General features: G+C 43.3%; 1 pseudogene; it reads left to right on the top strand.

Annotated features, from left to right (window-relative positions):
- The first annotated feature begins 371 nt into the window (after positions 1–371).
- On the top strand, positions 372–10517 carry LOC112912083 (ubiquitin carboxyl-terminal hydrolase 17-like protein 6; annotated as a pseudogene).
- Positions 10518–11165: the final 648 nt, after the last annotated feature.

Raw genomic sequence — 11165 nt, 5'->3', positions numbered from 1 at the left:
AGGAAAAGGACTTTCAAAAAGATTTCCTCTGAACATAGAAACTCTGAACAAATTCTGTTCAGAAAAATGCAAGGACAGTTAAGGAGGTTGAGAAGAATCTGAAAGTGTTGCCTGTTTTGGGAGGCAAGATTAGGAGGTGGGCTGACCTGAATGGTCTCTATGAAAGAGGGACTACCCCCAAATCCCATAATCCAATCAAGCGATTAGAGTGGATTAGAGGATTTTGTGCCTTATCCCAGGGCCCAAAAGCCATAAAAGTTGGAGGTGAGGGTCACTATCTGTCATTTGGAAACTGGCTCAGTGAGAGAAGCATCCCTTTGTGACCTGAAGCTCCTGGTTGAATTTATCGTGTGGACACTGTTTCTGCCGACATGGAGGCTGCCTACCTCCACCGCTCAGAGGAGTCTCAGTTCAAGGACTCTCCCAAACCCCAATCATGGTGGTCAAAGAGAGGTGGTGCTGAAGTCCATGGAGGACCCTCTCTACTTGAGAAGACATCCCCTGCATCAAAGACACTCTCCTCCCTGACTGATCCTTTGGCTCCTGCATCAGCAGGGCTGCCTCCCACCAAGATGCCTCTGAGTTGGGAGGGCCTTTCCCAGGTGGGAGCTGGGCTTCAGAACATGGGGAACACTTGCAACGTGAATGCAACCCTACAGTGTCTGACCTACACAGAGCCCCTTGCCAGCTACATGCTGTCCCAGAAGCATGGGACAGCCTGTAGGAAGCAGACATCCTGCATGCTGTGTACTCCTCAGGCTCACATGACCCGGGTTCTCTGCCATCCTGGACGTGTGCTCCGGCCCCTGCCACTCCTGCTCGCTGCCTTCCACACACACAAGCAAGAAGATGCCCATGAGTGTCTCATATTCATTCTGGATGCAATGCAGCAAGCATGCTTGCTTGAGGACAAGCCCTCAGACTCTCAGCATGCTCAGGACAGCACCCTCATCCAGCAAATCTTTGGTGGGTACTGGAGGTTGTAAATCCAGTGTCTCCACTGCCAAGGCATTTCTTACACTCTGGAACCTCACCTGGACATCAGCCTGGACATCAGGGCTGCTCAGAGTGTCAGCCAAGCTTTGGAGCAGTTGGTGAAGCCCGAAATGCTTGAAGGTGAAAATGCCTACCATTGTAGTAAGTGTCTAGGGAAGGTGCCTGCGTCCAAGGTGTTGACTTTGCACACTTGCGCAAAATCCTCATCCTGGTCTTGAAACGATTCTCAGACTTCACAGGCAACAAAATGAATAAGGAGGTGCAATATCCTGAGTGCCTTGTATGCAACACTACCTGTCTGAGCAGAGGGCAGGACCCTTGGTTTATGTGCTCTATGCCGTGCTGGTGCATGCTGGGTGGAGGTGCCACAGCAGACATTATTTCTGTTTTGTAAAGGCAGGAAATGGCCAGTGGTATAAAATGGATGATGCTAAGGTCAGCGCCTGCGTTGTGACTTGTGCCCTGCGCCAACCTGCCTATGTCCTCTTTTATATGCAGAAGACCGATATGGAAAGAGACCTTGTGAGTGAGTCAGTCGAGGGAGGAATCAGATCTCCCGAGGCAGACCCCACGGTGGTGGGTGAGGCCTCAGGAGAGAGCACAAGGGATCCCACTGTGAACCTTGCTGAGTCGGAGGAGCATGGGGAAGAGACCTCAAGGCAACAAACCACGTTAGACCAGGGGAGATGCCTCCAAGAATGCAACTAACCTAAGCCTGAACTTCATGTCAGGAGAAGAGAAATTGTTCTTCCTGAGAATGCAGTCATCCTTCACCACTCCAAATACAGACATGAGATGCCCAAGAGTCTTCCTCAGCAAACCATGGACCTGCTCAACATTGCAACTGGGATGATCCCACCTCAGGTGGCCGGGGACGTGGCCAAGTCCCGCATGTGCCAGGGAGAGCCAGACCAACCAAGAGGACGAGCAAGAAGGGACAGAGGTCTGGGCAAGCAGTGCAGGGATGTGTCTCCTAACTTTGCTGCATATGGGCGCGCACACACACACACACACACACACACACACACATACATGGCGTCACACTCACCAAACCTGAACACAGTCCCATACTGGAAATATTTGGTGTTGTGTGAAATGTGTGTTCTGTATGTATGGAAGAACCATCTATCTGGGTGTGTTCATGGGCTATGGCCTTCAACTGAAACTAGAGGACACTGACATTTAAAGCGGGTTCATTGTCATGATCTTATATTGGAATAGTGTGGATTTCATATGGGGTCTATCCAGGAACCTGCCTCTCCTTCAGCCTTGGGGAGAGTAGAGGCAGTGAGCAGTCAGGATTGAGAGTGGATATGATGCTGAGGACCTGGATTTGAAGTATGTTCGACCCTCTCATCATGCTCCCCACTTCCCATTGCTTATCTTCTATTTATGTCGAAAGAGTATTTGCCTGAACAGAAGTACGTGTGGGGCCTTGCTAGCGATGTGTTTCGGTCATTGCTTGGAAATGGTAAGAAAGGAATTAAATGCTTATTTGGGGGAGATAACTGCATCCAGCCTGATTGAATCACGTTGATAATATTATGTTCCCTTCACTTACTCCTACATTAAGACTGCAGAGAAGAAACCTGACAGGGACTCTTATTCCAAAGGGAAATGCTTAGCCTCCTACTGAACATAAGTTTCTATGAATATTTTGCTACCGTCTGCTATGTGGAACCTCCTGACACAGAAGAAGTGGACTCTGGATTTCAGACCAGTTCAAATTGTAAAAAATGTAGGTAAATCATCCTGGCAAATTGTACATTGGTTGTAAACAGAAATAAACAAGTTAATCTGAAATTGTTTTATAAATGTCTGAATTTCTGTGTGGAGGTTCCTCAAAGAGTTAAAAATAGACCTGCCCTATGACCCAGCAATTGCACTGTTGTGGATTTACCCCAAAGATTCAGATGCAATGAAACGCCGGGACACCTGCACCCCGATGTTTCTAGCAGCAATGTCCACAATAGCCAAACTGTGGAAGGAGCTTCGGTGTCCATCGAAAGATGAATGGATAAAGAAGATGTGGTTTATGTATACAATGGAATATTACTCAGCCATTAGAAATGACAAATACCCACCATATGCTTCGACGTGGATGGAACTGGAGGGTATTGTGCTGAGTGAAGTAAGTCAATCAGAGAAGGACAAACATTATATGTTCTCATTCATTTGTGGAATATAAATAATAGTGAAAGGGAATATAAGGGAAGGGAGAAGAAATGTGTGGGAAATATCAGAAAGGGAGACAGAACATAAAGACTCCTAACTCTGGGAAACGAACTAGGGGTGGTGGAAGGGGAGGGGGGGCGGGGGTTGGGGGTCACTGAGTGATGGGTACTGAGGGGGGCACTTGACGGGATGAGCATTGGGTGTTATTCTGTATGTTGGTAAATTGAACACCAATAAAAAATAAATTTATTATAAAAAATATATATAAAAATAAGTTTATTATAAAAAATGAATCTAATTTAAAAAAAGATCCATCCAGAGTTCTGCAAATTACACCATATTTTTTCCTAGAAGACATTTTCTATACTTGTTGATATTATTTTTCTGAATTTGTTATGGGGAATATTGCATCTGCTTTGTTCATTTTTGATCTAAAATATTATTAGGAATTTGTGTGTTTTTGTTATTCTTAATAGAAGATTCCCACATATGATTTGGTGTGCATGCTTTTACTCCCCAGTATTTCAGATCCTTGAAATAATTATTTTATTTCCAGGCTGGCTCCTCACAGAGGCTTCTTTGCCTGTTGACCCTGAGTGGAATTCCCACAGCCACCTCTAGGTCACCTGTAGCCTAAAGTCATATCCTCCCCCTATGGGAATGTCTCACTCTTACTCACTGGATCAATATAGGGGAAGCACCAGGAGCCATTTAAGAGGAAATGCAATGGGACATAGGCACATTATTCTTCAGGGTCTCTTCAGTTGTGAGGGCTCTGACCAGGAAGAAGTGTGTGTGAAAAATTAGGTGGGGGGAGTCTATTTGAACCAGGAGTACACCATCTCTGGCCAAGGCTAGTAGAGACCCCTGGGAGGGATAACCAGGAGATGGTTGGATAGCACATTGTGGGGACTGTGGAGGCTAGAAAGTCAGCAGATGAATTCTCTGGGTAGGTGTGTCTGGAGGTCAATGCTCATCCTGTCTAGGTATCCATTAGTCACTTAAGGGGTGTCTCTCTATATCAAGATCTATTAGTCAGGAGAACAGATCAAAGAATCTGCATAGCCTCCCACAGAACAGATTACCCAGTCCTTTCCTGGGAACCCGGAATTGCCGATCTTGGATGCAGTTCTAGGGAGACCTCCTACCTGTTTCCAGGTTATAATGTGTTGAGTCCTGGCTCCATCAACCTGTGGCAAGATGTCAGGCTGGAAATGTTTTCACAACAGGGATCTGGGCTAGAACTGGGTTTTTGGGACAGCCCCAATGCTAGATTCCATGGTGGTATGTGTAGGTTTAATCTGGGAGGCCACATCAAATCAGTGGTCTGTGAGGTTGACAACGAGGGTAGGTTCCTGGCCATGGTGGGTGAATGTAAGCTGAAGGATTACTTGACTTCCCTTCCTGAGCTTTTGTGTTGTCCAGCAGGAGAAAACAAAGTCAGGGCTTTTCACAGGAGATATCCTAGGGCATGTGTGTCTCATGACAGGTTTGAGCTCACACAGGAGACTTGTGGAAACAGCTTCTAGGGAGATTGCCTCCTCACATGGGGAATGCATCATCACATTACCAACTGCTCTAATAGAAGATACCACAGATGGACCACATCTTACCTCTGCCTCTCCCCTTGTTGGCAATCAACCACAGTAAAGGCATGGAGATAGGAACAATCCATTTCACAGTGATATTATTAAAAGTGCTCCTTTTACTGGGAAAAGAAATCCAACTGAGTGGTGATAAGGGGACATAAAATACATTAGCCTCCTGGTACCAGAGGGTGAGATGAGAAGGTTTCAATACAGTATTTTAGCTTCTTTAGTGGAAGCCTTTGCATTCACTCTCTGGCAGTGGACAGAGCTAATCCTGTCTTTAAAATTTTTAGTGTTAGTGTGTGTGATACACAATTTGGAACCTTTATGGAATCAATACATTTTGTTGCATTTGGGATTTTTCCATTTGGAGACATCTAAGTAAATCAGTTCCATGTGGTGGCTCTAGCATATTGGGTCTCACATGCCAGTGATCATACAGAAGCAAAAAATGGAAGGAAACATGGTACCTGAAGACTCCATAAACAAGGAAAGGAACTCAGGGAGAGAATGGAATTTTAAGAAATCCCTCAGAGAGTAAGAGCATGGGAGTGAAGACACTCTGGTTACAGAGATGTGAGGCAGTAGTGGATAAGGACAAGCCCCACTCTCAGGAAGGAATCCGATGCCAATTCCTTCCAATGTGGCTTCTTTCGTAGTTGGGGTGTTCTAGATAATGTCTGGTCGAGGGCCTTACTGTCCTATGCTTCTTAACTGGAAATGAAAAATAATGCGAAACACGTTGGTCTCAGGAATGTGGGAGGCAGCTCAGAACCCAGCAGCACGGCTGCTGGACAATCTCCTTGAGAATCTCTCTCTCTCTATTTTTCAGCCCCCACTCTCCCGCTACTCTGTGGTTTCTCTCTGATCTCTTCCTGTCTCAAATCAGTCTCTATCTATCTATCTATCTATCTATCTATCATCTATCATCTATCTATCTATCATCTATCTATCTTAAACAAGAAACAAACAATGAAACATGTTTGCATCTTTGCATCAATGTTCCCACATCCAAGTCAATTAGATCCGTGGAGCCCAGTGTTACTCAGTATTTCATGGTGTGGGAAGTATTGAAGTCCTTTGGACTTTGCTACACTGACCTCCTCTCTCATGTCCAATCCACCTTCCAACTCAGGGACATTTTCCAGACTTCTCCAACAATGTAGTTTAATTTTTTGGTCTGCCATGCACAGTCTGTGTCTCTGCTCAGTGAGAAGTTCCATCTCACTCTCCAGCTGGCACAGATCTATCGCCTTAGGTTTCTATCTCAATCGGACTAATGAATAAATAAAATGTCATAAAAAAACCTGATATTTTCTCTACACAATTCAAATGGTCACATTATTTTCTAATAACTGTGATACGTGCATGTTATAATCCATTCTGAAAGGAAATAATTGAAACCTTAAATGCATGCATATTGACCAAAGTTTAAAACACCATGAGATGATCGCCCAAATTATAATAATCTGCATAATCATGCATTAATTACCTTTCAACAATGGATTTAGTCAATCTACCTCTAAGAAATATAATTGTAACCTAGCATCCATTAGTTACTCACATTCATTCAGTTGAGAATGTCTTTCTGAGGTGTCACCCAAAGACCAAAATTGGAGTGGAAGTGATCTGAAATCCTGTGCCCACCTCTTCTTTGTCAGGAGATTGTCACACAGATGGATGATAGTATAGTGTTCTGGACAGGTTAGAGTTGCTGGGATATGGAGCAATTCCCTGGGGGAGAAGGGTCCTTGCCAGTCATCTTCTCTTCAGTCAAAGGGGTGGGGGGTTGATTGTGAAAGGACTGTGATTTAATCAACATGATCTAATCAGGCAGGATGCATTTAACTCCTGAAATAGAAGCATTTCATTCCTCTTTGCATTTCCAAAAAGTATCAAGCGGTTCCGTATTTATAGGTTGACTTCTCAATATTTTTGTGCACATAATTTCCTGAAAAGAGGTGTGTTGTCATACAAGGCTGTAAGTCATCGTCTTACATGGTAGTTTGTCATTTCTTTGTGTAGGCGCCCTGTTTTTTCAAATTGGTGCTGGTTGTATATTACCAAAAACGTTGCTACCAAGACTCCACCCAGGCTTACTTGGACAAATAGTCTTTCAATATCAAGAGAAGATAAGCAATGGGATGGGGGGGAGCATGAGGACATGCCAGACATGCTCACACCGACTCCAGGCCCTCAGCATCATTTCCACCCTCAATGCTGGGTGCTCACTGCTTCTAATCCTTTCAAGTGCAAGTTGCCCCTTTGTTCCCTAAGGCTGAAGGAGGGGAGGTTTCACCCAATGTGCATTCAACTGTCCCTAAATGAATCTATTATTAATGTTTGCTATGAACCTACATATTAAAATCCTCTAACAATGTGTCTATGTACACAATAAACTCAAAATATCTGTTGCACAATAGTCGATCTTTCACAGTAACTTACAGTAGACATTAGGCATTTTGTATGTATCAACTCCCTGAGGAACCTTTTAAAATTGACTATTGTCATCTCAAGAATAAATGTATTTCATAATTGAGTGGAGTTAACTATGTAAAACAGTAACAAAATACATTTAGAAAATAAATATTATAGAGAAGGGGCTAGCTGGTAGAAGAATAGGGGACCTCATATCACCTCATCATTAGAACTTAGGTAGATACCAATCAAATCATTATGAATGTCCATGAATTCAAACTCTCCTGTAGGATAAGAATTGCTAGAATTCTGCAAGTAGGAAACAACTACTTTTTTTTTTAATTGGAGTTCGATTTGCCATCATATAGTTATTTTAACAGTTTAACACCCTGTGCTCATCCCATCAAGTGTCCCCCTCAGTGCCCGTCACACAGTCACCTCATCCCCCTTCTGCCTCCCCTTCCACTATCCCTTCTCAGATTCCCAGAGTTAGGATTCCTTCATGTTTTGTCACCTTCTATGATTTTTCGCAGTAATTTTCTGTCCTTTCCTTTATAATCCCTTTCACTATTTTTTATAATCCCCATATGATTGAAATCATATAATGATTGTCCTTCTCCATTTGACTTGCTTCACTCAGCAGATGGAACTGTTCCATTCATGTCGAGCAATGTGGCTTTCATTGAATTTAATGGCTGATTAATATTCCATTTTGTGTGTGTTTGTGTATATATATATATATACATATATACATATACATATATACATATATACATATATATATGTATATATGTATATATATAGCAAGTTAGATTTTAAGCCAGGATTAGAAGTAAGAGATGAAGAGGGACAATATACTTCATACTTCAGACATTACCCTGAAAATATCACACTTATAAATATTTATGCTCCTATCATAGAATCAGTCAATTATTCAACTGATTAGCAACCAAATTAAAGACATATATACAGAGCAGTCTCGGCCCTGTTCACATGCAGACTGTATGGAGCAGAGTTACAGTAGTTTCAGTTGGGGATCAAATTGGAGCTGCTGTACTTGCTTCTTTTGTTACGTGACCTTGTGGGGCCCTGGATGGCTCTGTTGGTTGACCCTCTGACTCCTGGATTCAGCTCAGTTCATGATCTCAGAATCCTGTGTGGTGCCCACATCTGGCCCCAGGCTCAGCAGAGTTGGCTTAGGGTTCTCTCTCAGCTTTCCATTCCCTCCCCTGAGCCTCTTGGCTTACTCCCCCTTCTGTGAATTGTTTCTATCTCTCTCAAATATATGAATTAATAAAATAATTGAAAACAAAGAAGCATACTCCCATGATCACCAGTAGTGGCCCTGCACTCCAACTACGGAAAATTGTAGAGAACAACCAAAAGGAGCTCTGTGGAGAGGAAGGAGCAGTCATTTGTGCTTAATAAGAAAGAAAACCTCAACAGAGCTATGAGTATCCTCTGGATCCACGACAGGGATTTCCCTGAGTGACAAAAGCAGGAGGCAGAGAACTAAGGTCATATCTTGAACATTACCTACCCGGGTTGTCAACCTTTGATGCCTTTGGAAATCATCTGGAGGAAGATAAAACTCCACGTGTAGATCTCAAATGGGTCTCTCAATATCCATCTCTGAAAGTGGAATTGAGATGACGCAGAGAGGAAAATGCACCAAATCATCCCATTACTGCCCAAAGTGAGACCGAGGCCCCACACAGTGTGCATTGCACATACAAAAGATACAGGAGTAAATATGTTTACCAGGCGTCTCTTCATGCCTGAGAGGTGGGTGTACTTGAGAGGCCCAATATCTAAGGATTCCCAGGTCCTTTCCAACTCCCCAATCCACTCAGGAAATGTAGGTTTGACCAACTAAAATAATTGATTAAGGGATCTGAAATGCTGGGGAAAAACACCATGCACACTAAGTATATGGGGGAGTTTTATTAAGTAGAAAAAAACATGACAAGCAATTTTCTGTTAACAATTAAGAAGAAAACTGAACAAAGTTGATAAAAAATTCCCCATTACAATCTCAAAAAAGTAACATCAAGGAGTCCAGATAATTTCATCTACAATGAATGTCTGTTTGCTTTTTGAGTAAGGTCAAGTGAGCCAAGGAGTGTTGGACATTAGTCCTCCAGGACGGGAGGATCACTTTCCTAAAGGAGCTCAGCTGTCACATAAGAACACGTTCTCCTCACCAGCCAGAATGTGTGTAGCTCTAAGAAATTATTTTGTGATTATGGCGTCCATTGCTTTGCTTGTACACTTCCATCTCTGTCTACTATGACTGCAATCTACAAAGATTATGAAAGTTTTGATGCATATGATTTTTCTCCCGAAGTGTGGCCTGGGATCTACAACAAGAGAAATCTCTGGATGGTTTCATGCTTTTTGGGAAAACATTTACTTTGAGCCTCCATTTCCTACAGGAGCACATACCTAAATCCAGTGTATATTTGCCCAATTTTAACTGTTCCCTCATGAAATTCAACAGCAATATCCTTTAAGATCTCTTGATTCAGGTGAAGCATGCTGTAGGCTTGTGCCTTTTCTACACATTCTGTCTTTGGCATTTGTAGATGCAGGGAGGAATGCACTGGGTTTCACTTGTGGTTTGAAAGTGTCAGTATGACTTGTTCAGTTTGCAGAATGGGTAGTGTCTGCTGAAATAGTTTTGGATCGAGAAGACAATTAATTCCTACTTGTTCTCATGATCATTTCCCATTGTAAAAGGAGGCATTCTGGTGCACTATGGAAGCTACAATAAAAAAGTGGTTTCTGAAATAGGTTAAGTCTTAAGAAAGGTGGAACCCAGAATATATTTCTCTTCTTTACTAACTAGAGTTCAAGAAAACAGGAGCATTTTGCAGGCCTTGGTCACTGACTTGGCTTCAGAGTGAAAGTGGCCCTGCTGGTGTCTTAATGTTCATTTCTGGCCCCTGGACTGTGAGATGATAAATGTGCTACCTTTTAAGCCACCCTGTGGAGGTAATTGATTATGAAACATTTAGAAACCAAGAAGAGGCTTAACTAGGATGCTCTGTATAATATTTCAGTTTTTATATTGGAGTTCAATTTACCAACATATAGAATAACACCCAGTGCTCATCCCACCAAGTGCCCCCCTCACTGCCCGTCACCCAGTCACCACCATCCCTCACCTACCTCCCTTTCTACCACCCCTTGTTCATTTCCCAGAGTTAGGAGTGGAGGCCCAGCATTAAAGCCCTTTGATCAACCCTGTCTGCCTCCTCAGCCCTATGCCCTATATTCCTGTAGGTACGAGAATCCTTAGACTACTCCACTAGCACCAATCCCAAGATCCCCCCATGAGGATAAGCCTTCTTACGCATGGACCTCTGGGATCTTCACAGGCTTCCAGAAAGTAGGAAATGTTTCTGTTTCTTCACTTATCATTGAGTGCCCAGAAATCAAGAGCCAGGAAGCTGCATTTTCCTCAGAAGTCATGAGATATCAATAGGGCAGCATTCATGGGATGAGACAGGGCCCTGAGGCTCAAGGGGCCAGACTCTGACCCGGGGCACATAATGACTACATGGATAGGAGTTATAGAGGTCTTGGGGATGGAAGAAGGATCCCACACCATGGCTTCTGTACTGTCCTCTGACTTTTAAAAATCTAATGTGCTCATCGAGGATCTCCTCTACCCTCTACCTACAGGCATCTGTACAGAGGGCAGAAGCAACCTTAAACAGGTTCTCTGGAGTGAGGAAAGAGCAGTCAGTTGCTTTTCCTAAAAGAAGAAATCTTCTCAATACAAGTATGGATGTGCTTTGGTTTGGTTTGGTGTGGTTTGGTTTGGCATGGTGTTGTATTGTTTTGTTTCCTTTGGTCCATACCAGAGGTATCCCTGAGAAAGACAGACAGAGAGAAGGAAAAGAGAGAGAGAGAGAGAGAGAGAGAGAGAGAGAGAGAGACCGTGGCCTGGGTTTTGTGCTATTTGGACCACTTTACAAACAT

This window comes from Vulpes vulpes, chromosome 11 (assembly GCF_048418805.1).
Source record: "Vulpes vulpes isolate BD-2025 chromosome 11, VulVul3, whole genome shotgun sequence".
Taxonomy (NCBI): Eukaryota; Metazoa; Chordata; class Mammalia; order Carnivora; family Canidae; genus Vulpes; species Vulpes vulpes.
The sequence above is the reverse complement of the archived record's forward strand: the minus strand, read 5'-3'. Positions and strand labels throughout refer to the sequence as shown.